General features: G+C 42.7%; 2 long non-coding RNA genes across 7 annotated transcripts in view; both read right to left on the bottom strand.

The window, feature by feature from the left end:
- Positions 1 to 2350, bottom strand: part of LOC135329757 (uncharacterized) — an 83664-nt gene extending 81314 nt beyond the window's left edge. For 2 of the 4 annotated variants that reach the window (XR_010391385.1, XR_010391387.1), the window contains exons 1-2: positions 2132 to 2350; positions 719 to 847 (exon numbers count right to left, since the gene is read on the bottom strand). This is a non-coding gene — a long non-coding RNA (uncharacterized LOC135329757). The remainder of the gene's footprint in view (positions 1 to 718; positions 848 to 2131) is intronic. The other 2 variants (XR_010391386.1, XR_010391388.1) reach the window with 1 other exon arrangement.
- The window catches only part of LOC112984390 (uncharacterized), a 591798-nt gene that overhangs the window by 112263 nt on the left and 451916 nt on the right, over positions 1 to 27619 (bottom strand). The gene's annotated exons all lie outside the window — the stretch shown is intronic.

Below are 27619 nucleotides of genomic sequence, written 5' to 3'. Positions count from 1 at the left end.
TGCTTTAGTCTAGACTGGTTCGGAGCCTGAAAGAGCATGTGTAGGGCCACAGCACCATGTCCCAGAAGTTCAACGGTAGGAAACAGTCGTTCCTGTCATTCCTCTGCACTGTTATGCCCTGCATTAATTACCTGAATTAGGATAAACTTCTTCAGATTTACTCACTTTTCTTTTCCCCGAAAAGAAATAATGACTAGAAATAATATGGCTAGAAAAACAAAGGTATTTGGTCTTGTTTTCCTGCACTCTCCAGCCTTTGTGGTTCTGTCTGCATTTGGTGTGCAGGCAGTAAGATCCCCAAAAGAATATAAGATACTTATTTTCCCTGAGTCATCGTTGGGTTAAGGTACAGGGAGCTGAAATCAGGCCCCAAATGGTTTGCTGAGAGTTTTTCACTGTGCTGTATGTGCAAGCTGCAAGCAAGGTCTGCATAAGCATTTGCAGTCCTTGCTACAAATGTGCTAGACCAGAGATAGGTGATGGTTGCACCACACTGCTTCACACACGTACTGCTGGTGAGCGTAAATGAGAGTGTTACACTAGGTTTTAGAAGACAGAATTAGCCCAGTGGTTGGGAGATAGGATTAGATGTGTGCTTTGAATGTAAACTATTACTCATTTTGTTTGGAGAGCTTGCCATACAGTTCTCTTGAGAAAACAAGATGCTAGAGGCAACCATTAGAGCTTTTTACACTTTCATGGATGCCCAAACACTTACTTCTGCTGTGCATGAGCTGTTCATAGGCCTTTCCGGTAGGTGTGCTAACTCACTAGGCCTTCTTGGCGGAGTTAAGGGCTTAAGAAAGCCACATCCCACGGCAGACGGCGTATGGTGTAAGCATCAGGCCTGTTAGGAGGAATTTCACCAGAAATGACTGTCCGGTTTGTTTCGACTGCACAGACTGAGTCACGTTACAAGCTTTCTTTCAAATAAGATTTCAAATAAAAGGCAACTCAAGGCTGTCCAAGGCAGGAGTTCTCTTTCTTTCTGCCCGGAGGACTGGGCTGACTGAGCAGCAACCAGCCAGCCAGCCTCACACCGGCACGCCTCGCTCGCAAGCTCTCCCACGAAGAGACAAAGTCTGCTCACACAAGCCTTTGTCATACGAAATGAGAGTTCAAAACGGGACCCAAAGTCTGTATCAGCATACAGCTGATTTCAAAGACCTTAAAACTTCCACTTTGTATCTACGATTTTGTTTAGGATAACTTTTACTCAATTGATGGAAAAGGCTAAAATCCAATATATGCATGCTTCTTCTTACAAAGCCACTGAATATTCCAGGCTTCCAAGGGTGAGATTTGACAAAAGCTCAAGCTGAACCTTGGAAACTGTATGGAAATTCCCTTTTGTATGAGAGAGAGCAAGGCGCTTTCTCCTTTTGGCCTACAACAGCAATATGCAAATTCATTAGCAGTAATTTCTCATACCATTGTAAAATCAATGATGTAACCTAGGCAAGACCCACACAAGTAATTGTGCTCCTACACTGCTTTTTATTCAAATTCTCCAGCCAACTTCAAATACTTACGAGGCCAATAACAAATCTCACTTTCAGAAACACCTCTAACTTCCTTTTTGCAATAAGCATTTCATTCGCTGAAAGTTAAGACAGATTTTAACATTGTTTTTGGCTATGGACATTGTAATGCTTTAAAAAAATCAGTAATAACAAGAATAAACTTTGCTAAGGGATTATAATTAAGAGAGTGGCTAAGGCCCTCTTATTGCAGAAGATGCTACCTGGGCAAATCTTCATCGACATCTCTCCACTAACACCTATTCTCTCTCCAGAACAGTCATTCAGAGACAGCTACTGGGCTTTAATTTCACGCCCTACCTTAATGACAAACTAAAGTATAGACAATCCTTTGTTAAACTGAAGCTGCTCTCGGACTGCGATCTTTATTTCCAATAGGAAATTCTAGGGCCAGGTTTCGACTGTATCTGTAAGTGAACAGTAAAATGCAGAAATGAATTAAGGACGAATTAAGCCGTGTTTTTTTCCCTGCAAACGCTAGCACGATCGACTCTTCCTCAGGCTGTCTGAAACAAAGCGCAACAAAAGGGCTCTGGTTCAGGCTCACAGATATTTGCAGAAAGCTAATTTAAACTCTCTGAAGTACTTACGGATAGGAAACGTGCCAAGCTGCATTGTCAAAACCATCCTTTCAGCGGTGCCGAGATTGGCCCCTTTCCCTGAGGCCTAAACGCTCCCCTACCTGGGGACGCGGACACGCGGACGCACAGCCCGTTCCCCTCATGGCCCCAGCTCCCACGAGCTCCCGCCTCCGGTACGGGCGCCCATGGCCGAGGCGCAACGTGGGACACCTCCCTGACCGCCGAGAAGCCCCGTCCGTCCGCGCCGTACAGCTGTGCCTATTAATCAACGCCTGCTTCATGGGTATTTCAACCCGAGGGGCGGACCCAGACTTCCGCGAGGCCTAGGAATGTTGTGGAAAGAGAAATCTCACTGTTTCCACTGTGAAATTTTGCCTCGGGCAACGTATGAATGTTCCAAGGAAGATATTTCACCATTTTCAGCAAAACAACTGACAGATCCATCTGCTACTCTTGGTGATATTGGGTGCAATTTTCAAGTGTCTAAGTAATATACGCTTCAAAAGTCCCAGTGAAAAGCCAAGTTTCCCCCATATGACCACTGTAAAGGAGGGGAAAACAATAAACCGTTGTTCTAACTTTTAAATTTTAAGGGTAAATTATGTTTGAAATACTTTAATGCCAGAGAGCTTCAAGTTTAGAGGAATTGTTTCTATTTTCCCAAGAAACAGATGCTCAAGAGAGAAATTTCAGGAGCGCTTGGTCCCCCTCTTTTATCATGAAAAACTTAGCAATTATTTTATCCAGAGAAACACCCACAGGATTTTAATTGTCCTACAAATATAATACAGAAAACTTTTTCATTTGATACTTTTCTCAACAATAAAAAAATATAGATGTAGGTCATGGCAATATTCTAAGAAGTCACATTGTTAACATTTTGATGCAACTGTTATTAATAAGAAATTAAAAATGCTTCTTGTTGATATTTTCAAAAAGAAACATTCCCATTTGAAACGACTTTTCGAATGGAAATTTGTTTTCACTATACTGAAAAAGAGGTTTGACCATCAAGCGTTTAGTTTGGCTTCGAATTGCACGGCGCAGTTCGATCCAAAATGAATTCCTGAACGGCCGCTGCCGCTTTCATCTCTCCGCGAACGCTGCGCCCTTGCTGGGGGAGAGGATGGGGACGGACCAAGAAAACCTAACAACTGTGCTCAGGGGTGCCAAATCGGACTCTCCGAGCGCTGGTCGAGGAGGCAGAGTTTCTCAGGCTTCCCTGCAAGGTCACAGCTGGTCCTTCTATGAATCTTCCTACCGCATGGGAACGAGGCAGAGATTCATGGAGAGACAGATGGTAAGTAGCAGTGTTACTTACACTAATGTGCATGGGAGACGGAGCGCTTTTTGGCACCCCTCTCGGGCCGAGTCTTCGCTGTGGCGTGCAGGGCCATGCCAAGTGTTTGTTTTTCTCTAATTTTTTATTCCTCCCCTCAAGAAAGTCAGCTCCTACTTGCCTGCAGTGCTCACATGAATCACACTAGATGTTTTCCAGAGATTTCAGCTCTGATGAGCAAGGCCAGGAAAAACACGAGCGGCAAGCAGCCCGAGCGACGGCAGCCAGGCGTACCCACCGCGGCGCGGGCGCCTTCCCGCACGCCGCCCCTCGCCCTGCCGCTGGCGCGGGGTGACGGCAAAATAACGGGCAGCCCCCAGTGACGGGGCCCCAGGGGAGAGCAGCGTCCGATTTTAAACGCACGCAATAATCGCACTGAGAATATAAATTGTGGCTGGGATTTTGAGATGGGATGGGCAAGGGAGCTCCATGCTGAGGGAGCGGGAATATTAATCGTGGCTCAAGCCAGGACTTCAACTGTGGGAATGAGGAACGGGAAAAGAGGAGGCAAAACTGCAGTTTGCGTACTGGGCGAAGTGCACACACAGGCTGCCGCCGGGCGAGCTCCTCGTTCCGCCCAAAGCCCTCTCGGGTTTCAGCGCGGCCCAGAGGAGAAGCTGCTCCGAAGCAGCGTGTGTGGAGCACAGCCTCCCTCATCCTGCTGCGAATGGCAAAATTCCCACAGCACTTCCTCGCCCCCGTAACGGGAACACCCCGAAGTTCACACCAAACCCACGGGAGCAGGACCTTCCAGGAGAGACCTCGCAGCACCAGAGGCAGTCCGTCCGAGGAGAAGACAAGACGAGACACAGCCCCACCACACGGCAATGGCTCATTCAGACCACCTGCTAGGCAAGCAAACTCTTTTTTCAGGCAAACAACTATTTATAACCCGGCTGGCTGTGGGGAAACCCATCCTACCTCTTGGAAACATGATAGCCAAAAACGCAACGAGAGTTCCTCAAACTGTCACTCAAAAAGTGGAAGGAGGAGGAGCTGGACTGGGAATTGGCATGGAAAGCGAGAAGATGAAAGGAATTGCTCGCCCAAAGGTATTTTTAGCTTGTGGTGCTGTAAACAGGAGGGCAAATGAAAAGGCAGATCATGATCTGCAGCGTACCCAGGACTTCTGTGCAGCTCCCAACTGGGATCGAGACTTGGACTCCACAGCAAAAGGAGGGAAGGCAAGAGGACAGCACAGCTTTTTTTTCTTTCTAAAAACTATCACTTTAAAACAGTCACACTTTAATGTGCACTGGGGCAGATGATCTCACGTTCACATAAACAGCAATTAAATTGAGCTAGGTTTTACTCGGAAGTGTAAAGTCTGAGGACTTCCTTCCAAACAAATGGAATATCAGCAATACGGACACTTGCCAGATGGACAGCACGGGACCATAAAGCCTTATGCACCTCTGCAACAAACAAAGCTCAAGCTCAACCCCGGACAAGCGTCGCTAGCGCACCTCTGTTGTGCACGTACAGTTACCTGCGCACTGGGAACCTGGGGTACATTTTTCATCAGTGTAAATTTTCATAGCTTCAGCGATGGGAGGCTTCAGCAAAGGGAGGCTTTGAGATCTTATGGCACTTCGGGCTCTGAAAAATCCTTCCGATGGTGGCCTGGCCACCAGATCTTCTTACACACAATACCCATCTGCGTTCAGCTGCAATAGCGACAAGCTTGCTGAGATGGCAAACCGAGCAGTGGGGTCCTTGCTGGAGCAGGGCTTACCCAAACTCATCTACTCTGAGGACCCAGCACAAACCTACAGACACTGGCCTAGTAAGAACTTTTGTTTGATAAATATCTTTTCACCCAGGACTAGACACACAGCAATGCCTCAGGCACCAGTGCACCTGCACATTTCAATGAAAAGGAGAAAAGGCATGGCCTACACATGCCTCCAGCTTTGTTTAACATAAATACTGAAATGTTTGGCAAACTTGTGTTTACTATTTACTTGCAATTTCCGTAGCAATCCCTAAGGAGGGGGAAAATAACATTTCTTTTGGCATCTTTTTGTTTTTCTCTGTGTTTGTAAGCAACTTCCACTGTCTCCACTACAAAAGACAACACGGCTTCTTCTGGATGTCCCACAACACTGAGTGGCCAGTGTCCAGCTCCTGATACAACCTGTGGGAGTTCTCCTGTTGACTTCAGCGGGAACTATAAGCAATCAGCACCTCAGAAAACTGATTAGCTTTCATGAGTCACCTAAGCTTTGGCCTAAGTTGACTTGTCCAACATCAGAAGCAGAAGTCTTTTGGCACTGACTTTAAAATTTGAAGTACCTCTTACACCTCTTGATACAATTTCAACTAAGACCTACTGCAGCCAAGTGCTGCAGGATCAGAGAGTCTCTGCAGTTTGTGAGATTCCTAGCAGGGATACTCTATGCAGCTGCACTCCTGCTTCAACATCTTCCTCAAACGAGTACCAGGGTCCAGTGTGGTGAACCTGAGCACTGGATTCATGGTAGCAATCCCTGCAGAACGCAATCCCTGTAAAACACAGTCCCTGCAAACTCATCAAAACCAAGTACAGCCGTAAGACCTGTTTTCGGCCAAGAAACATAAACACAGTGATGTGGTCTACTGTATCCACAAATTCCCCCGATGTAAGTCCTGCCTAGGGTTGAACGTGAGGACAGAGAATGTCCATGCATGTCCCAGCCTGGCTGCAGCCCTAGATCCGGCCAGGATCCCATGCAGAGCGACTTCATGGGCACCTATCAGCTCCCCTCTCATGGGTGAAAGACCCAGGCCCTGCCGTGCCCTAGGCACCACGCACGGCTCACTTGTGCCCCGGGAATCTCAGCGGAAGCACAGCTGCCGTTCGCACCCGCGTCTTGCAGAGCTCACGTGCAACCCTGCATGTGCATTGCTGTGAAACAAGTGTGAAAAGCAAGATGATGGATTAAATACAGTTTGTTTACCTTGATGACAGAAGTACAGATTGCAATGGGCACTGCTTGCACAAGGTGCCTATTTTGCACCTCCCTTCATCAGTGGAACAAACAGATCCATATTTATACACCTAACTCGGAGAACATTTTCACCAGATAGTTTTAAGAAAGGCTGACTTAGGAATATTGGAATATTCCTCACATTCCAATATGCCTCATAATTCTGCCAGGTATCGATTTCCTAAACTTCACTGAACACAAACACTGCATTTCTGGCAGGAATTTTCAAACTCGCACCTTGATCTTTGCACCTCTTTTACCACTGGAAACAGTTGTGATAATTACCACGCTAGCAAAAAAGTCTATGGATACACTCCAAACTAAATAACTATGAGGAAAAAAAGCCACAGTGAGCGGAATTGGCATTCATTATTCTAGTTTCATATCTTTAAATGATTCTGGTAAATCGATAGAGCTCTGCAAAGTGCCTGTTGTCTGCTGATTTCTACCTCTAGTCGCTGGCATCCACTCTTTAGTGCACCACACACTTGCTGTGTAGCCATTAGATGAAAGCACTATCACCTGTCAAACAAACTGCTAGAACTGTGATAAATTAATGATCAAATAGTACAGTCTGATGTACAGTAGCAGTGCCGAGGCTAGTTACAACCAGGCCTCATGCTTTAAAAATGTAGCTGACATTAAAAAAAAATCAGCCATTAAAGAAAAATGTCACACAGCTTTTCCAAAAAAAAACTATTTAAAAAAATGACCACATACTGATATTCCAGGATTTGGGGGGTTTTTTCTTCTTAAAAAAAAAAGTGGTGAATGTTACTCTAAAACCTTTCTGTGTACTGTACATTTTCACGGCAAGCAACAACACGCCGCTAAGCAGAGAGGATGTTTGTATTTTTTTGGTAAGCAGTGCTGTGTACAAATCTGTACCTCCGAGGAATCCTCTGGTGTGTCACGGACCGAACTCTGTGTTTGCAAGGAAAATGTCCCAAGTTCTTTTTTTTCCCCGTAATGCTTTTGATTTTTGACATCATGGGTAAAATATTTCAAGGGAGCTCCATATCACTTCTAAATATAAACAATACAAAATAAGCCTTTGCTTTTGAAGCACTTGACATCCTTTGAGCTTTGAATTTCAACTCCTAATAACTCTTGATGCTCACTGCATTAATGTATAAAGTCCTTTTTGTGAGCTAGAAATGGTTCCTCATGTCCCTCCTGCCATTGGCTTTATGAGCTTAATTTATTCTTTTTAATATAAAATCTCATTACCTGAACATGACACCACCACTTCCATTTTATCTTTGATATAAGAACAGAGAGAAACCAAAATCAAACCCTTAAATAAAGTCTGTAATCATCCCTCACTTTCTCTTGCTTTTCAAATTTCTAAACAAAATTAAGTAAAAATACCTTCCAGGGCACACTAAGAAATGTAAAGAGTGGGGGGAAAAAAAAAGAAAATCACTTTATAGTGAACTAACAAGGGACATAATTACTTACACAAGCAGCATTTCTTCTTCTTGATGATATTCCTTCATGTTTATTTTACTATATTTGTGAAAGCTGGGGAGTGAGTGCCTGGAAAGAATGGGTATGCTGGAAAGCTTGATCTATTGAAATAAGTCCTGAACAAAGAATTGCTTAACCTTAGGCAAAACATATTTTTCCTAAACTTTCTTTTCCCATAAGGCGCAAAATAGACTTAAAAATATATTAATGGATTTTTTTAGCATGAAGAAACTGAAATAATTACAAAAAAGCCACCTCCAAGATAACTCATGGAGACTGAGGATTAAGTTAGGACTTCTTGAGTCCTGATTTCAATAGAAAATTGGAGTGATCACTGTATTAGCACATGAAAGCATCAGTTCCATGCACTAACGGCAGTTCCTTTCTGTTGTTGTGGTTGTTAGAGACGTGACTTAAGCCTTGACTTAAATTATGAATTTGGCAGGGATCAAACTCCATGATCTAATTATGTCTTGTGGCTTTCACTGACTCTTTTGAGGTAGCTGGCTGTAAAGATAAGGACTTTTTCACAAGGAATATGCTTTTCATCAGAATCCACATCCTAGATCCTTCAGGATCTTCAGTCTCTGCCCACTTACGTGGAAACCTTCTGCCAACAAACAGAGGCTTACATCCCCTGGAAAACTGTGCTTTAGCTGTGAAATATCAGCTACTCCCTCAGAAAGCCTAAGACTTGTAAATATTTTAACTCCTGCGCTGTGCTTTTTTCTCTGATATCAACAATAATCAGGACAGTATTCATCTGAGGCCACCACGCTGTATCTGTTGCTAGGAACGTCAACTAGAATGAACGAGAAAATTACACTATTCAGTTTGGGCTGCCGACGCTTAATGCCGGGTGGCCTATGACAATGCTGCTTCCTACTCGAGCGTAGCTCAATGCTCTGGGATTAAATTGTGTTTTAAAACCAAACCTACTTCAAACATTTTCTGTATCAGCACGAGGAGGCTGGATTCTGCTCTCATACAAATGGAAGAGGAGATGAATCCCGCGGCAAATGAAAGGTGTGCAAATGGGTGCGGGAGAATTAGGCTCCGTGAACTCACCAGCCAGTTGCACTGGGAAAAGAAGAAAGCTTGTTAAGGCGGATGCGAAACTGATATGCTGTTGAATATAGATTGGATACATTGATTCTGATGTACAGGCGCATACTACAATAACCATAGGGAAGGGTACAACATTTGTGATTTAAACAGTCTTAGACCACTTGAGCTCATTTTGTCATTTATCCTTTGTTTACTTTTCCAGTATTACTAAGTACTCCTATATTTAATTAAACATACTCATAACATTCCTTCAATTAGATAAATAATGCAGCTGCTTCCATCATCATACAAAGATAGAAAAAACAAGGTAATGTAATATTTATTTTCTTTCAGGATCTTTCTCAGTCAGACACTTTATATTCAAACCTATGCAGCTGCAAGGTCTGTTATAAGTATTTCCAATCTATATAAATGCTAAAAGAAGTAACTATTTTATCTACTTAACTGTGATAGTCTGTTTGTGCTAAAAATGTTGGCAGAACAGGTAAGGGCAAATTGAAAACAGCATTAGAAAAATTTCATATTAGAAGATTCTATGGTAATGAAATCCTTCAAGATAAATACAATAGATAGCAAAAATGAGTTTAAACCATTGATTTGAAACTCATACAGAAGGTTGAGCATTTGCTAAATAAGCAGCAATTAGTCTGAAATAATCCATTTATCTCCTCTGCAAGTGACTGAAATAAAGAGGAATTAGATAAAACTACATGCAGAGAAACAACTAAGTGATAAGAGAAATGCAATCAGATGGTACTGAACAGAAATTAGGAAGGCAGGGCAATAATATATAGTTCATTTGCTTATTGTAGGCTTTGATTCATTCCCTGTGGTAATTGTAAAATTTAATAATATCTGTATACTTACAGTGTTCTGAAAAAAGCACTACCATTACACATTGTTATCCCTGTAGGTTGGATGACAAATGCCTGGGGCAATACTGCCATCAAAGCATGTGACATACCCAACATGGATCTTCTAATCTTCACAGGGATGACAACTGTCACTTTTAAAGTGCATGGCAAATGAAGAGGGCCTAAGAAAGGAAACTTCCAATTGTTTTGGATGCCAGTGGTAGCGTCTGTTAAAGTCTATATCGTATTTTAAAACCACAGTAGCAAAACCCAGGTAATTCACTTGAACAGTTGTATAGATTTCTTAATGCTTAAAAACTCCTGTCCAGGCTGGGAATAACCATCTGTTCCTCCGAGAACTCATACTCTCTTAGCTAATATATACGGCTAATACACTGTATAGCTTATACGTGAAAAATAGATCAATGACCGCCAAAGGAAGGTAGGCACCACTCCAGCAAACAGCTCTGCTTAAAACTTTAGTGTGTTTTTTTTTCTGATGGTAACTAATATTTTTTTAAGCTATGCAAATTAAATAAAGAGTCAGCAGTCTGTTGATTTCCATTAACATTTTTTTGCTCATGTAATTTTAAGCACCAGCTCCTGTCTGGTTCTTTCAGTGTCCCTGTGCTGCAGCATGTGGCACAGACGGTGCGAATCACCCACCCCGGTAGTTTGAATAGCATTGTCACTTTAATGTTCAACATGGAGTTTTCTTCTTAACATTTTTTCTCATTATAGCAAGACTCAGTACTGTGAGACACCTTTTGTTATGTATATATGAACAAAAGCAGTCAGAACAAATTTCGTACACTGGGCAAGGGAACTAGGAGTTGACAACAGTTAATAGACAAGATACTCTGCACTAGATTTAATCTTCTCTTAAATTTTGTCTTCCTGGGACTGCATAATACATTGGTCAGACAGATTTGTGTCAGATCCTTTCAGATGAAAAAGCTAATGCAGATTAAAAACAAAACAAAACCATGATTTCAAGAAATGTTTTATTCTAGGAGCTCCCAAAATACCAGACTGGCATTTTCCCGTGGCAGCTATGATTGTGTAAATATAGATTCCGCACAGTCTGTAAGCCTTTTCTCTTTGTGCCTAGCACAGTGAAACCATAGTCTAGGAAAGGGGATCATAGACTCATGAAATCGGAGCAATTAATGACACCTGAAAACACACTATTTTACTTCCAATACATGACACGAGAACTACCAGTCAAATCTTTATATCCAACAACCTATGTCTTACACTAAAAATAGTGGGCTTGTTGCACCCACTTAGATTCCTTCCACCGACTGTGGTAAGACGACAGCTGGACCGAGTGTCAAAGCGCCTCTGCAGGTAGCAGATGGAGTTAACAAACAATTAAACATTTTTTTTCAAGCCGTACAAAAAAAATCATGATAAAGGAAACCATCTTTCAAAAGAGCTTCTTTCTGTTAACTGTGTGTAAGATTCCTCCTCTTCAAAAAAATGATTCAGAATAGGGCAGAGATGCCAAAGAGACATTTTTGTTTGGAGTCAGGCCTGACGTTCCCAAAGACACTGCTTTGGCCATATTTAAAAGGGAGTCTAGTACTGTGAGAGGGGTCAGAGACTGCGATTTTTTCAGCAGCGATGCTGGGATGGGTAAAACCTCAGAAACTCGCTCGGGCAGGGGTTGCGTTTACTGCGTCTGCTCATTGCATCTTGCACAACCAGCTCCCGTTCCCAACCAGAGCCTCCAAGTCCTGCCGTAATAAAAAGACTAAATAGCAACAAAAAATAAATATACTCATATTGAACTTTTTAAATGTATACATGGAATTTAATACAGCCTGCGTTTCATTAGTTTTAACCCAGATTGGATTCACTTGAATAGAGTAGATAAGACCATTTGAGAGTGAAATCCCTGAACACAGGAAAGCTATCTAAAAAAAGCCTCCCCCAAACTCTCTCATATCAGATCTCATAAATCTTGCGCTTTTAAGCCGATGTATCACTTCAAAAAGGAGTTTCACATGAAGATGACAGTTGCATCTGACGTGGAGGCTTGAGACACCACTCTCCAGGGGTAAGAGAGAGCAGCGGGAATATACTTAAGGCCAGGAGCTTTGCGCGAGGTCAGACTTGACTACCAGCCAGATCGCCACTAGCCAGCACTTGCCAACCTGGGCAGGTCCAAATTTGCGGCACAGAGGAAACGAACAGGCTTTTCCCAGCAGCTGAGAGCAGCTGGCACAGAGCTGAAGCAAATGTGTCCGGGGAGAGCTACAGCCTGGGGACCGCCGGATGCCGGGCGATAGCCAGCAGCTGATGCTTCGCGCTGCTCCGGGGCCGGAATACGCACAAACTCCGGACGCCTCTGGGAGGAAGGCACCAGTGCCAGGAAAGCAACCGGCAGCCAGCAAAGAAAGGAGAAGAAACAGCACATTTCTCACCTGTTTCACCCAGGAGACGGACACAGGGCTGCTTACTTCTGACCCACCGTTTGCGCGTGGAAGAAGATGCATGCCTATCTATATATATGCATGTTCATTAATGATACCTCTGGATATATTTTACAGAATGACACTAGTACATTTGAGGTTTAATTGACCAAACGCTGCAGTTCCTACTGCCATGAATTATAAAATTTCCGGAATCAGATCCTGAGCACATGTCGACTTTGCTATGTTTAACTGCATGAATTAAGTTTTGCATGACTAAGTCTGTGTCAAAATGACATTGTCCTGCTTTTCCTGTGATTGAACTAGATGCCATCAAAAGTAACTCGGATGGAAACCTCATATTAGACCTTCAGTGTTGCCACTTCTCAAAATCTTTTTTCAAATCTTACAACACCAAATGCTTTTATTTAAAGCCCTTTCTCCTTAAAACTTTGGACCACAGGAGAAACTCAGCTTTCCTGTAGGCTTCTAGCTTCTGTGGTTAGGCAAAAGCATGAAAAATGACCAAAATGTATCCCAAAGGCTCAAAAAGCCAAAAGGTAGATTAAAAAAAATCAACCTTAAAAAGATCATAATTGAGAAAATTACGGAAAACTGTCCAGAAAATGGCACTTCCAGAAATATCTTTGAGAGTATCTGCAATCTGATTGTGTATTACACTGAAATAATATTAACATTTTACAAAGTGCAGTTACTTTTCAAATCAAGAAGACCTGGTTTTCAATTCTCATGGCAAAGAGACCCTCTTTAATTCAAGAAACATTTTGTCAAAACATTGCATGAAGAGCTTCCATGCTGAAGAAAGATGCACGTTTTATAAACACAGTTAGGCAGTTTTCCCAGCTCTTAGGTACTGTGGGTCCTAAGTTATGATTTTTGAATATTTGGGTTACCTTAAGGTTCACCCAGGGACATAACTGACAAAAAACAGAGACTCGAATATCAAAAAATTCTTTCTCCAAACAGATCTGGGATTTCAAGTCACTGTTCATGATCCTGCGCCGCAAGGACTTCATCCTGGCCTCTGGCTTCATGCTCTCTGTTCGCCGCGATGCTGAGGTTTAAAGCTCTGTTAATATTCAAGTGAGTGTCTTAAAAACCTGCTTCGGTAAACTAGTCCAGCAAACGGCACCCTTCCTGCAGGACGGTTGCTGCACTGCAGTAAATATCTGCGGCGCCTGGTTGGGGAGGGAAGTAAAGTGAACATTCACACTTCTACTTCATGCAAAATCAGTCTTCTGGTTTTTAATCTGGTTTTTCACCTATCAAGCAACCAGGACACAGATTTTCCACTACTTCATCATATTCCTTAATAATACTAAACGGAATTTAATATCCTGACGATTGATTCGATAACCGTGTAGGCAGCTGTATCCTTCCTAATCACTTACGGAAGCACGTAACAGAGCCCTCTAAAGATTTAGTCCCAAACTCTGACCGGCGTAAAACAAACACCATCAAAACTTGTGATATACTATGGGTGTGCTTAGAACTTGCACGCGAATAGTATTCTTCGACAGAAAACGGGCGCTGCAAGGCCCCTCGCTGATTCGCGGCGCCTCGGCCGCCAGCTCCCCCGGTTGCTGCCAAGCGCCTCTCTGTGTCCCGGGCTCCGAGTCAGCCGGGACGGAGCGTGCGGAGACACCGGAAACACCCCGTTCCTCTCCTACACCGCCACCCCGGCGCTCTGCCCAGATGCAAAAAGGTAACTTGATCCCAATTAGCGAAAGTGCCTGGGTCAGCCTGTCACCTCCCATGCTCTTTACGCGCCGCGCAGACATCTAGGCGCTTATTAACACCTCCGGCGCTCGACATCAGCTCTGCCTTGAAACCAGTCGCCAGAGGCATCGCGGCTCAGAACCTGTCTGCGGCCTCTGGGTTTCAGATCTGACATCGCATAAAACCCTCTCATCCGCCGTGGCAGCGCAGATCAGACGGAAAGCGGCCCCATCCGCACGGCGTAACGCGCGCCGCACGGACGGAGGTGCGCGGGGATAAACACCTCCCCGGCGGTGCTCTGCACCAACCCGCCCCATCGCCGGCACGCGCCGCGGCGAGGAGACGCCCGCGCTTCACCAGCCTCCCGTACTACTCGTGCCAGAGCCGGAGCGGGGCACCTCCCAACGGGCCCTGTCTGCCCGACTAACGGTCCCTACGCGACCTAACGCAAAGCTGCACAAGCAAATCCAGCAAATGATTTTTAGAAACATTTTCGCTTCTGAACACTGCCTGTCCTGTAAATTGCTTGATGATCGCTGTTGCGTCCCCTCATCGCTTTTGGCTGGGCGCACGGCATTGTTTTACTCCCTAACAGGATCAAGAACTATCGTCTTTAGGCAGCCTGTATCAGCAGTTAAAACCCAAACCTGCATGCAAGCACGACTGAGAAAACTTTGATAAAAAAGAGAAAGTGTTTGGAGATCTCTGCCTTCCTAGCGTTTGCTCCAAGCACTTGGACTCAGGACTACCCAATGCCCAAACGCACGCAGCGATACAAAGCCTCAAACGCAACAAAACTCCAGCTCCAGAAAGCAGCTTCCCAAAACCGCAGCTGCTGTAACCTGCTCCTGGTGCTCAGTGACTAGACTGACGGTCAGTCCATCTTCAAGAGATTAAGTACTTTTTTATCCATACGGCACACAGCATAACATTCAGGTTAGGCGCATAAGAAGAACAAATGGGCTCTTAAAAAAAAGCTTTGAACTTTATTTCTTCTTCAAAGAAGTTTGGCTCTTGGAGGAAGTGGTTTAATAACTAAACTTGCCAGCACAGGCAGGAAATAGTATTTCCTATGTACATCCTGGCACCAAAACTAGCTTGCAGTAGGAAGAGTTTCTGATTTCCTTTAAAAAAAAAGCAGTAGGCTAGCAACGGCAAAGCACTGCCTTGGACAGGAGCTTGCTCATTTAGATTTTCAATTGCTGATTCGGAGAAAGAGTTTGGATTTGCTCTGAGGAAAGATTCAAAGGTCCAAGAGTCTTCATCAGTAACAAGGGATGGAGACGGCTGGAGTTCGCTGGCTTTAACGAGAACCCGTGTTTATTATTATCAGAATTTCCTCTTCCTTTGTAGGCTTATTCACAAACTGGCTAATGGCTTTCCATAAATACTAACAAGTGCTGCCTTTAGGCTTTGTTGTGTGGCACAACATTAAGCAACAACAATAGGGAACAGCTGCTCCCAAATAGCTGCGTACTTAATTACGCTCTCTACCTACAGTATGTCCATGCCCACACCACGAGAGCTCTTGCACGTGTACCGTGCACGCACCCGCAGAAGACATTCAAGCCAGCCTGATGCATTCCAGGCAAAACAAATGGGAACCAGGCTCGGGCGCTAGCACTGCCCTTGCTGCAGGAGACATTAAAAGCAAAACAAATGAACGGTACAGCAATAACGCTATCATCGAAACAGAAATAAGTTTGCATGTATTTCTCATTCACGTGTCTATCTTTAAAATAAGCATTAGATGGTTAAACATCTGGTTTGCCAAAAACGTTTGTCAGGTATTTTCACAGATGTGTAATACTTTTATTTTTACAATCTGGAATAATCACAGTCTGGCATACAAAGAAATAGCTTTTATAATCACGTTCCTCGCCCAAATACGTCCCAATCTCCAAGATACGCACATGAAACATTTAAATTAAGAAATAACTCTAGGATGATAAAACCTATACTTATAAGTGGTTTATATTACAATTTATAACAGGCACATTCACTCAGATCTTGGCTTTCTTTAATAACTTTTCAATTCTTAAGCCCAGCTGGAAGCCTAAAAATAGGCAATAGAAAATTGGCATGTTTTGTTTAAGGTAATTGAAAGGATACCATGTTAATCCTGCCAGGGCCAGGTTAGAGCGGTTCTGCAAGTCTCCAGAAGAAGGAATGCGCAGCATTTACAACGTACACGTTGGCAGCAAACGCAGCCATTTAACGTGGGACTTTTAATGGCCCATCCTCTCAAGTCAGCCTCTTCTACGTTCAAGCTCGCAGTCAGGGGTTACCCACGCGCTCTCCGGTGCCCCTTCATCCCCATCTGGGCACTGACTGCCCCACTGACATTGCTGCCACTCCCCTGCAACATGTGCCTTAAATCACAGGCATCCAAGTAAGGGCCTTCGCAGAGGCCTTTACAAGGAGACGCTTTGTAACCTCCTTGTAAAAGCTGGTTGCCATAATATTAATAATAATTAAATTTTTGAACATACAACAGTACAGTACTTTTGGAGAATAAGGAAAAATGAAATAAAAAGGCCACAGACTATTTAAATTCATAAAATGAAAATAAATGAATAATCTAATTGCTCTTGAGTCATTCCTCTGAAACTTGCACTGTGAAATAATTGCCTTTCCATCAATCCCCAAAGTTAATTTCAAATAGTTGTCCTGTTTTCAGAAGAACTAGTTACAATAAAAGAGAAGCACAAATACTTAGGGCTTAAGCCTATGGGATGCTGGCACTAGTTGAAGCAAATATCCTCTAGTCGGTGGGAAGTAATCACAGCCAAACTTTAGAGTATTAGGTACTTATAGATGCAGATGGTGTTTTGAAAATCATAGCTCCTGTACCATTTATATAGGAAAACATTGCCTCAGTATCCCACGGGCTGGGCCAAGCCACGCACATTCGGCTGTGCTACATCATGGCCTCAAGCACAACTTTGGTACTGCTCAGGAAGGAACTGTAGCTATTAAGCCATAATTTAAAATTCTTTAAATTAGAAAGTACTCTGGAGCAAAACCTTGTATCTCTGTCAGGGCTAGGGTGTCTGGCCATGAACATTTACACCAAGGGTACGTGAGAGACTACGACCTCGGGAGAAGCTGGTCATTGTGGTTACACTGGAAGGTGTCTCGGAGCCACGCTGTACTCGACAGCGCGGGGTAGCTGGAGCAGCCGGCTGTTCGTGCTCACAGCACCAGCGGCAGGTCACGAACTTTTCCCTGACCTCACTTCTAATTCAAGACTCTGTGGCTTTTCAAGGGTTTAAAATTGTAGTTCAAATGTGTGTGCATGCATATATGTGTGTGTGTGTATATATACACACGCATATATATACAGACACCTATATATATCTCAGCTGTGCTAAACTTAGATTCTCCACAGCTAACTGGAAGAAGGGAGAAAAGTACCTCTCATTTTAGGCTCTTCGAGGGGCCAAAAAACCATCTACTTCCTGCTCAACATTACTAAAAGCAGCCTAAAGTCAACACAGCCGACGCAGAGGTACTTCTGTCTTCAGATATAACCATGCCGCTCAACTTTTAATGGGAACATACCACATCTGGTTGTCTCTTCCCACCTGAACTATGCTGCACCCATGTTGGCCCAGATGACAGCCTCTACTCAGTACTTGTGCAGAAATCCTAACGGGGAGCTTTCCTCCAGATAGCTGGGATACACCCACTGCTCCTTGGAGATGAATAGATGCTCAGATGCAGGAGTTATGGGCCCTCTAGAGGTACACAGAGAGGAACAGAGAGAAACTCAAGGGAAAACCTGTATATGCAAATCCGAACCTCTCCTGTAATCAAGTAAGGAACGAGATTCCCTAGAAAACATGGTTGCAGACCACAAGCCAGTGTTTGGACTTTCCCGTGAAGTAACAACTGACTCTTATTTTATAAGAGATCTCTATTTTTCTCTCCCCACCTAGGCTGACAGTCTAACGGAGCAAAAAGAAATAGAAATACCCACAACCCTAGTCTGATGCAGAATGAAACAAGGCTCGTTTTTCTTGTCTCTCTACAATAATCTGAGATATTGACAGTCCTTTGCCTCAAATGACACACAAACCAACGAATTCAAAAAGAAAGCTGGAAGAGTTAAAAATATCTGTCTCTTCCTAACCACCTTCCAGCGTCATCAGCTAGGCAGCCCACAACTGCTCTGCCTGATGCGAGCACAGGTTGGCAGACAGAGATGTGCAAAACACGCAGAGAAGTTTCGCCATTTCTATTGCACCGCTTCCCCCACAATGACCAATACTGTGTACTAAAGTTTTCAGACTGAGTGTGGCAACCGATCTTTCTTGATTCATAAAAAGTCAGCATTAAAAGTGTGCAAGTCCCCTGAACTTCCACATATTTTCATGCAAGTCAGGATTTCTTACCGTGGCACCTTATTACTTGCTAGGGAGTTGCAATTCAAAATATGCCTCATTTCTTTGATGAACCTCAGGTCCTCCAGTTACAAAGGTGAATGATGCCATTGCTCTTCCAAGGACAGGTTAGACGTATCTTAAGTTCAAAGTACACACTTCAGAGTTCAAGCACTACACCATATACCATTAGCATGTGAAACTTGTTCCCAAGGATATAGCAGAGGCCAAGCGTATTAACAGGTTCAAAGTAGGATTAGACAAATCCATGCAGGATAAAGGTCCATCAGTGGATGAACATTGACCACCATCACCTGAAAGGGGCAGAACGTGTTAGGAGAAGCACTGCCCTACACAAGTCCTACGTCTTAGGCCTCTTCCCGAGGACTGACGGCTGGACACAACTGAAAACAACATGTTGCTCTGGACATAATTTGGCAGTTCTTACAGCGAGTAGAAACCAGAACATGACCATAAAACTAACTATGAACCACAAAGTGAATATTGACAGGAAGGAAGGCAAAGACCCACACCATCTTTCTGAAGTAAAGCTTAATTGGAATAGAAAAATACTGATCTTAAAAGCACTTTTTCCCTCCTTCAGCTTTTCACTTACATTTCTACATTTTTGTGTCACTTGCTCCAAGGAGACACAGGTTGGACCTTATTTTTATAACACAGCTAGTGACTCTTGCCTCTGTTCAGGAACCATCCATTGGAGAGCCTTGAAGGGCTGTGATTTTCGAGAAAGCCACTCTGAACTCCACTGTCCTCCTCTAAAGCACCTGAAGTTGATGGCTCAAAAATCACTGACCACTTTGGCCCACAGTCTGTTGCTACTTTGTTTTTCTGACATTCAAATCTCAGCCTACTTTCACAGCAAACAATTTATCTAGCAGAATGAGACTGTTACTCGGTTATTTTCTCATGGTATATTAGTTCTTTTAGTATGGTTGTTTCTTTACCTGCTACCATATGCATTTAAAAGCACTTCATTTTGTGAGCATGTTTTCTTTACTGCACGGCAAATGTGCTTTTGAAGTACTTCTGCTTGGAAACATTTTCAGAAGATAAAGAATATTTCAAGTGTGATTTTACACCAACACAACATTTTCATTAAAAGTAGACAAACAACAAAGTGGCTCAGTGTTTGTTTGTGCCTTAGTTACAGGCAACATTTTTATGAAAAAAAATCCTGCCCAGGTGTTTAAATAAATATGACAAAATAAGACTTAGTTCTGCCTAAATTCAGAGTCAGATGCTTAAAGGTACATACACTTCCTCCCAGTGCCTAAGAAATATAAATATGCAATAGTACTATTCAAGCAATTCAAAGGCTACCAGATTTGTGGGATCAGACTGACAGACCAATGATCAGGGTCAAAGCTACATCAATTACTTCAGTTCTTTAGGCAAACAACAATAAGATTGTTGATTCAAAAATCAAATAAGATTTATTTGATTAAAAATGAAGCATTTTCAGCAAATAAAGTTATTTTGGATGGAACAAAATATTTTATCTTCCATCTTAATTACATGTATTATATAACAAATACATATTTATATTTATAAAAAACAAGTTGCATTAAAAAATATCTTTTCCTGCTAAAAAAGTTTACCAAAATCAACATCATTCAAGAAGTGTTTCAGTTGACCTGAATGGAATTAGTTCAGGGCAAAAAAAGTACCAATCAAAATATTTAGTCCAATTCTGCGTGCTTTAAAGATAAAACCTTCTCTCTGATAATTTTTTATTCATGTTCCATAATTTTTATTGCTCTTTAAATCATGTAGCTTGAATGCCTGGCTTATATTCTTCTCCAGCTACTCAGGATGCAAAATTAGACATATTCTTTTGAATACATCCCTTGAGGGGTTGTGGGTGGATCCTGCCACTGGATGCTACAAAATATCCCCAAATCAAGAGCTTTCTGTGTTAAACAATTCAAATCTCAGGAGACCATCCAGCCAATTTACCAAGTATAAATACAGTCCCTCTGCCATTCACACTGAGCACAGTGAATTTCATGCAAAATCTCAGGGGAACTAGAAGAAATATTTTAATGTTCAGCAGTAGTCTTTAATTTTGCATTCAAATTATGTCACTGACCACTTTTCTTTTTCCTCTTGAGGCAAGTGTCTTCCTCAGGAGGCATCTTTTAGGACAGATCCTTCATACCCCTTTTTCCTGGATACGTTGCCCAACCCCAAGGCTGCCCCGTGCTGGTGGCATATGAACAAGCCAGGGAACCCCTTCCCAGCACACAACCAGCAACGCGGGAGCAGCAAAACACCTGTGGATGGGGGTGCTCCTGAGGGCAGCGGGAAGCTGAGCCTACAGCTGAGGCTGCTCATCACTTCCCAGTATAAGACCTTCCTCCCAGTTCCTTACAGCTTTGCTAAACAAGCTCTTTGGTCTGAAGGCTTCCATAACGAGGCTCTGCCCCCGGCTGTATATTTTAGAGAGCTACTAGTGTTACTAATAAGGCAATAATCCATATAGCAGCGTGATTAGTAGTCAAAATGGCTGACAAACTCAGTAAGAATATAATTGTAAAGAAAAAAGTTGCTTGTGCTGAGCTATCAAAACATACCTCTACGACTGCACAGGGAATAGTCACAGCAAAGAACTCGTAACTCCATCAGCTGTGCGTGAAGTGAGTAGGAGATCGGCCTGAATAAAATATACTGTGGAAGGAGGAAATATCAGAATCAAATGCTTATATAAAAACCGCAACATCAATAATCTTCAAAGTCCCTAACAGGGAGGTAGGCATTGCCGTGCTCTTTGACAGACGGGAAGACTGAGGCACAAAGCAGCAGTGTGACTTCTCGTGGGCCAGGGGAAATACAAGCCAGCCTGGACTGCCAAGAGCACCCTCGGGTGCTCCTGAGGTGCCCAGGAAGAGATGCTAAAAATCACCCCTCACTTCAGGGAATACAGACAGATTTACTTTACCATTGCAGTCAGATACAAGTTGCATCATGCCTTGCTAGAACTGATATTGCCTGCTTTGAGGTAGAAAAGACGGTTTCTTTCCAAGAATAGCAACTTTTGTTATCTCTGGGATGTACACGTCACAGAAGCGAGCAAATAATTAAAGTAGGAGAATGAAGAGGTATCATACCCAGCAAACTTTTTTCAGGGGAGAAATAAAACTAATGGAAAAATTATATGAACAGCATAACTGAGAGAGTGTTGCCACCAAGAAAGACTCTCTCGCGCGGAAGGATTGCACCGACGGCTCTACAGGCTCGTTGCTTTGGCAGCGCCCGGGGCCAAACCCTGCCCCGTCCCGGAGGTTTGGCACGCGGGAGCAGGGAGCCGGCCAGCCGGCCGGGGCTCCCACCACCGACCAGGTGGCCTCCTTGGCGATCCCGTACGAAGCTGAGGTGAATCGAGCTGTAAATTAATTTAGCAAAGTAAACAGCGGCGCAGGCGGAGGCTGCGCTGGGTTGGCACAGGCTGCTATTTCTGCGCAGACGGTCACTTCCTCTCGCTGCCTGAAATGAGGCTCATCCCAGGCAAAGTTTCCAAGCCCTTCATTAGTGGTTGTGTTAGTATATAATAGCTATAATGAGAAGGCCATAAAAATCCAAAGTTAGCTGAGGGTCCTTAACCATTTTAAATATGGCTCTCTTTCCAGATTTTATTTAAACTTTAATGACTACCGCATAAGATCAAGCAACAAGAAACAACATTTGTATTACAGCTGTATTATTTAATTCCCATTAGCTAAAAATGCCAAGCTACTGGCCAGGAGGTCAGGAAAATAAGTGGCGACAGGTGAAAGAAAAATACCCTTCCTGTAACTCCTCAAGCCACTTTAAAGCCTGAGGCTCTGCAAAACCATTTACACGTAATGAAACCTAGTGTCAGGCAACACTACGTAGCCAAATGTTAACCGTGCTGAAAATAATGGACTGTGCTACTTTGAAAGACATGGTATTCTTTTTGGTCGTAATTTCTACCCTCTACTTAAATGATGATGGAAATTATCCCTCTAGATTTGCTATTAACTTATTTACTTCTGCTTTCAAAAGTGCATTTAATGCCACCTTACATATTGGCAGATCTTGGCACTTGAAAGCTGTAATTTGCACTCTAGTTTAATTAGAGAAATGGTTTTATTGGACAGCCTAAAATGTTTAGAGTAATAGTCACACTGCAAACTTATTATCCCTTTCAATTCCAAAGCAAGCACAAAAGCGGGAGCATGTATATCTTTTCATTCCAGAACTAAGTAACTTAAAGGGCTGCTGTCATCCCTAATGGCTGTACTATCATTTCTCAGTTTATTTCAAAATGTTGTTTTTGATACCCTATCAAACACAGCAACACAGTAACACAGCAAACATAGAGTAACAACAGAGACTTGATGCTTTCCATCATGTATAGAGCTTTCCTACAGTTTTCAAGACAACTAGAGGAGATAAACTTACCAGATTGCAAATTCATATTGATCTGCCTGGCCTTTGGAAAAATACATTTTCTTTCAATGTCAATTAAAGTTAACAAAGCGAGGTTTCAGTCAGGTTACTTAAGTAAAAGGTCATGAGAAGGGGTTAAGAGCAGCCAAATCACGCATATATATATATATATATAAAATATATATATATACACACACATATACACACACACAACTATCACTTTTTTTTAGAAAACTCTACTACATGTTCAAAGAAAAGAAGTATAAGAATTTTAAGAGATGTAAGCAAGTTTCATCAAGCTCCTTTACCTATAGTAATTTTCTTATGTGCTCATTAATTGAGCATGACATGTTTTTTATAAAAAAGCAAAATAAAATCCAAGATCCAAAGTCCTTTAGGATTTGTGATACCTGCAGTATTTGCAATCCAGAACTTTGTGCCAAAAATAGTCCCACTGATTACAGGGGATTGAAATTACTTCTTAACATGGAAGCAGTAGAATCTGGCCCGGAGCAAAATCACACTAAAAGCTCAGAATATAAATGAGGAAAAGCAGCCGATGAATTGAGTGTTCATGCTCTCTAAGAGAATCACAGAAATGCTGGGTGGAAGAGACCTCTGGGCCCAGCCCCTTGCTCAAAGCATGACTATTGCCACTGCTAGATCCGGTCAGCCACGGGTTTGTCCCAGGGCTGCACTACCCTCTTAGGGAAATATTCTTCCCAATATCCAACTGAAATCTCCCAGTCTGACCAGTTTGTGACTACTGGCCCTTGCTATGCTTTTTTGCTGGTACTAAGAAAAAATTTGGCTTTGTCATCTCTGTAACTACCATTTAAGTAGCTGGAGGCTACAATTAGATCACCCTTCAGCCTCCTCTTACCCAGGCAGAACAAGACCAGCTTCCTCAGCCTCTTCTTGTAAGTCATGTACTCTAGGCCCAACCACCTGGGTAGCCCTCCACTAGTTCTTCCCCAGTTCCTCCACATCACTCTTGAACTGGGGGTCGGGATTTGGGAGTGGGGAACAACAGGGACATAACTGGACACAGGTCTTCCACGTGCAGCCTCATCAGCACATAGTAGAGGGAGAGAACAACTTGCTTCCATTTGAACATGAAGAGAATACGGTTATACCTTTGGGAAATAAAATAAGTAACAGCCCTTTGAGCAGCTCTTCACAAAAAGCACTTTGGAAGAGTACTTCCACCACTGGAACTGGCATCTCAGCAGAGCAGTTTCATCCCACTTATATTGTCAAACTCATTTCTGTTCCCAGTCCAAATACCCATCAAAGTTTTCTGCTCTCACACTACAGTTTGCTAGCATGGCTCAAGAAATTCAAGCAAATTTGATTTTTAATGACTTTTTAAAAAATGATTTGATACAGTATAGCATGGAAATTGCTGTATGCTTCTACAGATCCTAATCCCACCGACTTCACTTGAAGCAGATTAAAGTATGTTACAAAATGGTAACACACTCCACTTTTCTTGTAGAGCTGGATGGAGAAAGGAGCAGAGATGATTTTGTAGGCACTTTCGGAGTGCCGTCACGCATGGCTAACTAGTGTAGTCAGCTACCAGAATTAGATGCATATATCCAAAAGGCTTCACACACTCATGTATTTCTAAGTTTTCTCATGTGCAAAAACATTTAGGAATATGTGATATGGGCACTGAGTTTACAGAATTAACCGAGTCTCCCTTACACTAGAAATTCCTAAGGAGTAGTTAGAATCCCTAAATATTTGCCAAGAACAATGAGGTCTTTCAATGAGGGATGAATTGGAATTTAAGTAAACATCCTATCACTGTATGTTTAGAGTGTATCTGTAGAATGAAGGGATTCTTGTGGTTAAAGCAGCAAGTGGGGTCCTAGGATGTGCGTTCAGTTCCTGGACTTGCTGCAGATTTCCTCTGAGAGCATGGCTGTTAGTCTTCCTGCATCTCTGCTCCCCAGCTGCAAGTACAGATAACCATAGCTCCCTTCTTCTCCCTTTGCATGTGTATTATTTAATCAGATTATAAGGAATTTACCAATGACTTTTTCACATTATGATTAAACAATGCCCACCAGCCAGAGCAAGGACCTTCGGGCAGCCAGTGAGCTTTCCACAGGTTTTCTGGGCTTCTTCTGCCTTGTGCTGCCCCCACCAACCTTCTCCCTTTCCTTGCACTTCACCATGGCACGTCTACACTGTGTGGGAAGGAAAGTAGATCCTGGGGATAGTGCCGAGGGAGCTGGTGCAATAACAGGTGGAGACAGTTTGGGTCTAGAAACAATCTCACGATTATGAGCTACCAGGACCAGGCGCGAAGCTGTTCTAAATGTAGGGGGGTAGATCGTCAGACAGCTATGCAACCCTGACCACACGCAATGGGAACATGTGCCACGCTGACCACTGTCAACAGGAGACAGAAGAGAAAGAGGGGGCTAAAAGCTCGGGTGTCTTCCAGTAACTGCATGCTTCAGTAAGTCCAATCTTTCAGCACGACCTACCCAACCACAGCACCTTGCTGTTATAAATAAACACCTTCTGGGGTGCATTCAGTCAACCACAACTTGTAGACAGGAGTGTCAAGTGTACAAGGACTCTTTTCTGAGTTTCACTACATGCCTGCTTTTCTTGTTCTCTTTTCCTCTTTCTTCTCTTTCAGTTCAGTTCCCATCTTTTTCTTACCATTTATCTCTCCATACCTCCTAAAGTCAAACTTTCTACCTCCCCAAGAAACAAGGGCTTCCTCTGAGTTATACCACGTTGCTCACTGGTTGATGATTTTATTATTCTTCCCCGACTTTCCTCTATCCTCTCCTTCAGAGTGCAGCTTTACTGGGTCACAGTCTTCACGTGCAGCTTAGTACCATCACAGTAAAGAATAAACTGTTTTGAGCTGGCTGAGACTTTGGCAAAAACTTCACCTGACAGCCTAGATCTTAGGCAATTACCCAGATGGCTGTCCACTCCGACTGCTGATTATGCCATGAGCTTACAGCAAATCAAAGAACAAAACCAGCGTTACTTTAACATAAATTTCCTTTTGTTTATTCCTCCTGCCCATGGAGAGGCTAATACAGATGATATAAGAACTCTGAACTTTTCTTGCAGGGAGTAATAAAGAATCCTTCTCCAAATGTGTAATTTGCATTGTCAAATCCAAGGTGTTCCCTTGGATTATGACAGTACTGACCATAATTTATGCATGGTTTCCAAAAAAATAATTAAAAAAAGGACACATTTAGGGTTTGCATTCTCTGTTAAGAAATAAATGTTTCATATTTCTTGCATAATGACACATTAAGAAGAAACAACTGTAAAACATATCCGAGGAACGAAAAAAGCCATTGGCTGCTCTAGCAGTAGGAATCTTATTTTGGCTTGAAACAAACACACCTAGCACTCGTAGATGTCAAAGCTGACTGTGGACGCACATCTCAAGCTTCATGATAGTCTACAAGGATATTTGAAACCTTCAAATTATATCCCGAGGCATTTATCTAATTTCATTTTTTTTAAAAAAAGGAGAACCTGATTCATTAACATCAGGGAAAATGGCAGCTATTTCAGTTAACTAACTCATAATTCTCAGAGTGAGTTTCATGCATAAGAATACTGATAGTGACAGAGTTAAATGCTGCAAGTCTTCCTTGCACAGCCAGTGGGATTTGGTCTGAATCCAACAAGAGGAATCAAGAAAGGATGAAGAAAAAGCAAGCTCGAAATAATGCACTGAATCAAATTATTAGAAAAAGGTGTCCAGTTCTTGCTTCCAAACTTCAAGAAGAAAGTGGAAGCCCTACAAAATGTACATGAGTAATACGACATGCGTAATACTACTAATAACAGATAACAAGCTCAGCATTTCAAAGGCATGGAGAGCTGTCCATATAATCCCCCAGACTGGGAAAGCTGGTGACCTAAGGAAGACTCAGCTGCCTGACCTTTCATCGAGCCCCATGCCCCCTCCAGCAATGCTAAAATTCAGATCATTTCACCAGTTTTGAATTCTAATAATTGACAGTGTGTTTGTGTTTTGTTACAATCTTGTGATGCAAAATCCTCCATAAATCCTGCTTTTTCAAGCACTCCAAGTTAGCCCAGAGTTACTCATTCCTGCCCAGCCCTCCACATATTTCAACATGTTTTAGTTGGGCTCTGCAAGAAAAGCAGTGCTCTAAATTAAATCTATGGCCAGTGAAACTTAAATTGCATGTGTCTTTTAGGACAACTGGGTTCTCACTGAAGACGACGAGATTTTTGCACTAGTTTTAGTGGCAGCAGGATAACATGTAATGTTAATGTTTATATATATTCAAACGTTTATTTTTGTAAGCAGTTTCATCAAATCCATCATGGGATTATGCAGATGAGTAAAAGTAAGCAGTGTACTGTATAAGTGTTTATAGGATTAAACCCAGAGATTTCAACCATATAAAAAGCGAGCTCTGTCTATAGCGAGTATATGAACAACACAGAGCTGAATGCAGGAACAATACCAGCAGTTTGATGCTATATTTTTTCCAAGCACAAGGACTGCAGGCTCACGATCTAAATTTGAGGGAAAAAAATACAGATCAAAGTTTAAGAATTCAGGAGTCACAGGAGAACAAACGTGAAATTTTTGCAGCGGCTGCAAATCCTCGAATGTTTCAGGTTCACGGTGCACATTTCTGAAAACAAAAACTCAATAGTTTCCCACTGCTCTCGGCGCAGGCAGTGCCTGATGTTTGCTTCACTGTTCACTGAATTTGAGAATGACAGAAGCATGTTGACATTTTGTGCCACACGTACAGAGAGAAACAGATCATCTCCCCCTGAAAGGCG

The sequence above is a fragment of the Dromaius novaehollandiae genome, chromosome 13, assembly GCF_036370855.1.
Source record: "Dromaius novaehollandiae isolate bDroNov1 chromosome 13, bDroNov1.hap1, whole genome shotgun sequence".
Classification (NCBI taxonomy): Eukaryota; Metazoa; Chordata; class Aves; order Casuariiformes; family Dromaiidae; genus Dromaius; species Dromaius novaehollandiae.
Note: the sequence above shows the minus strand (reverse complement) of the source record. Positions and strands in the feature narration are given on the sequence as shown.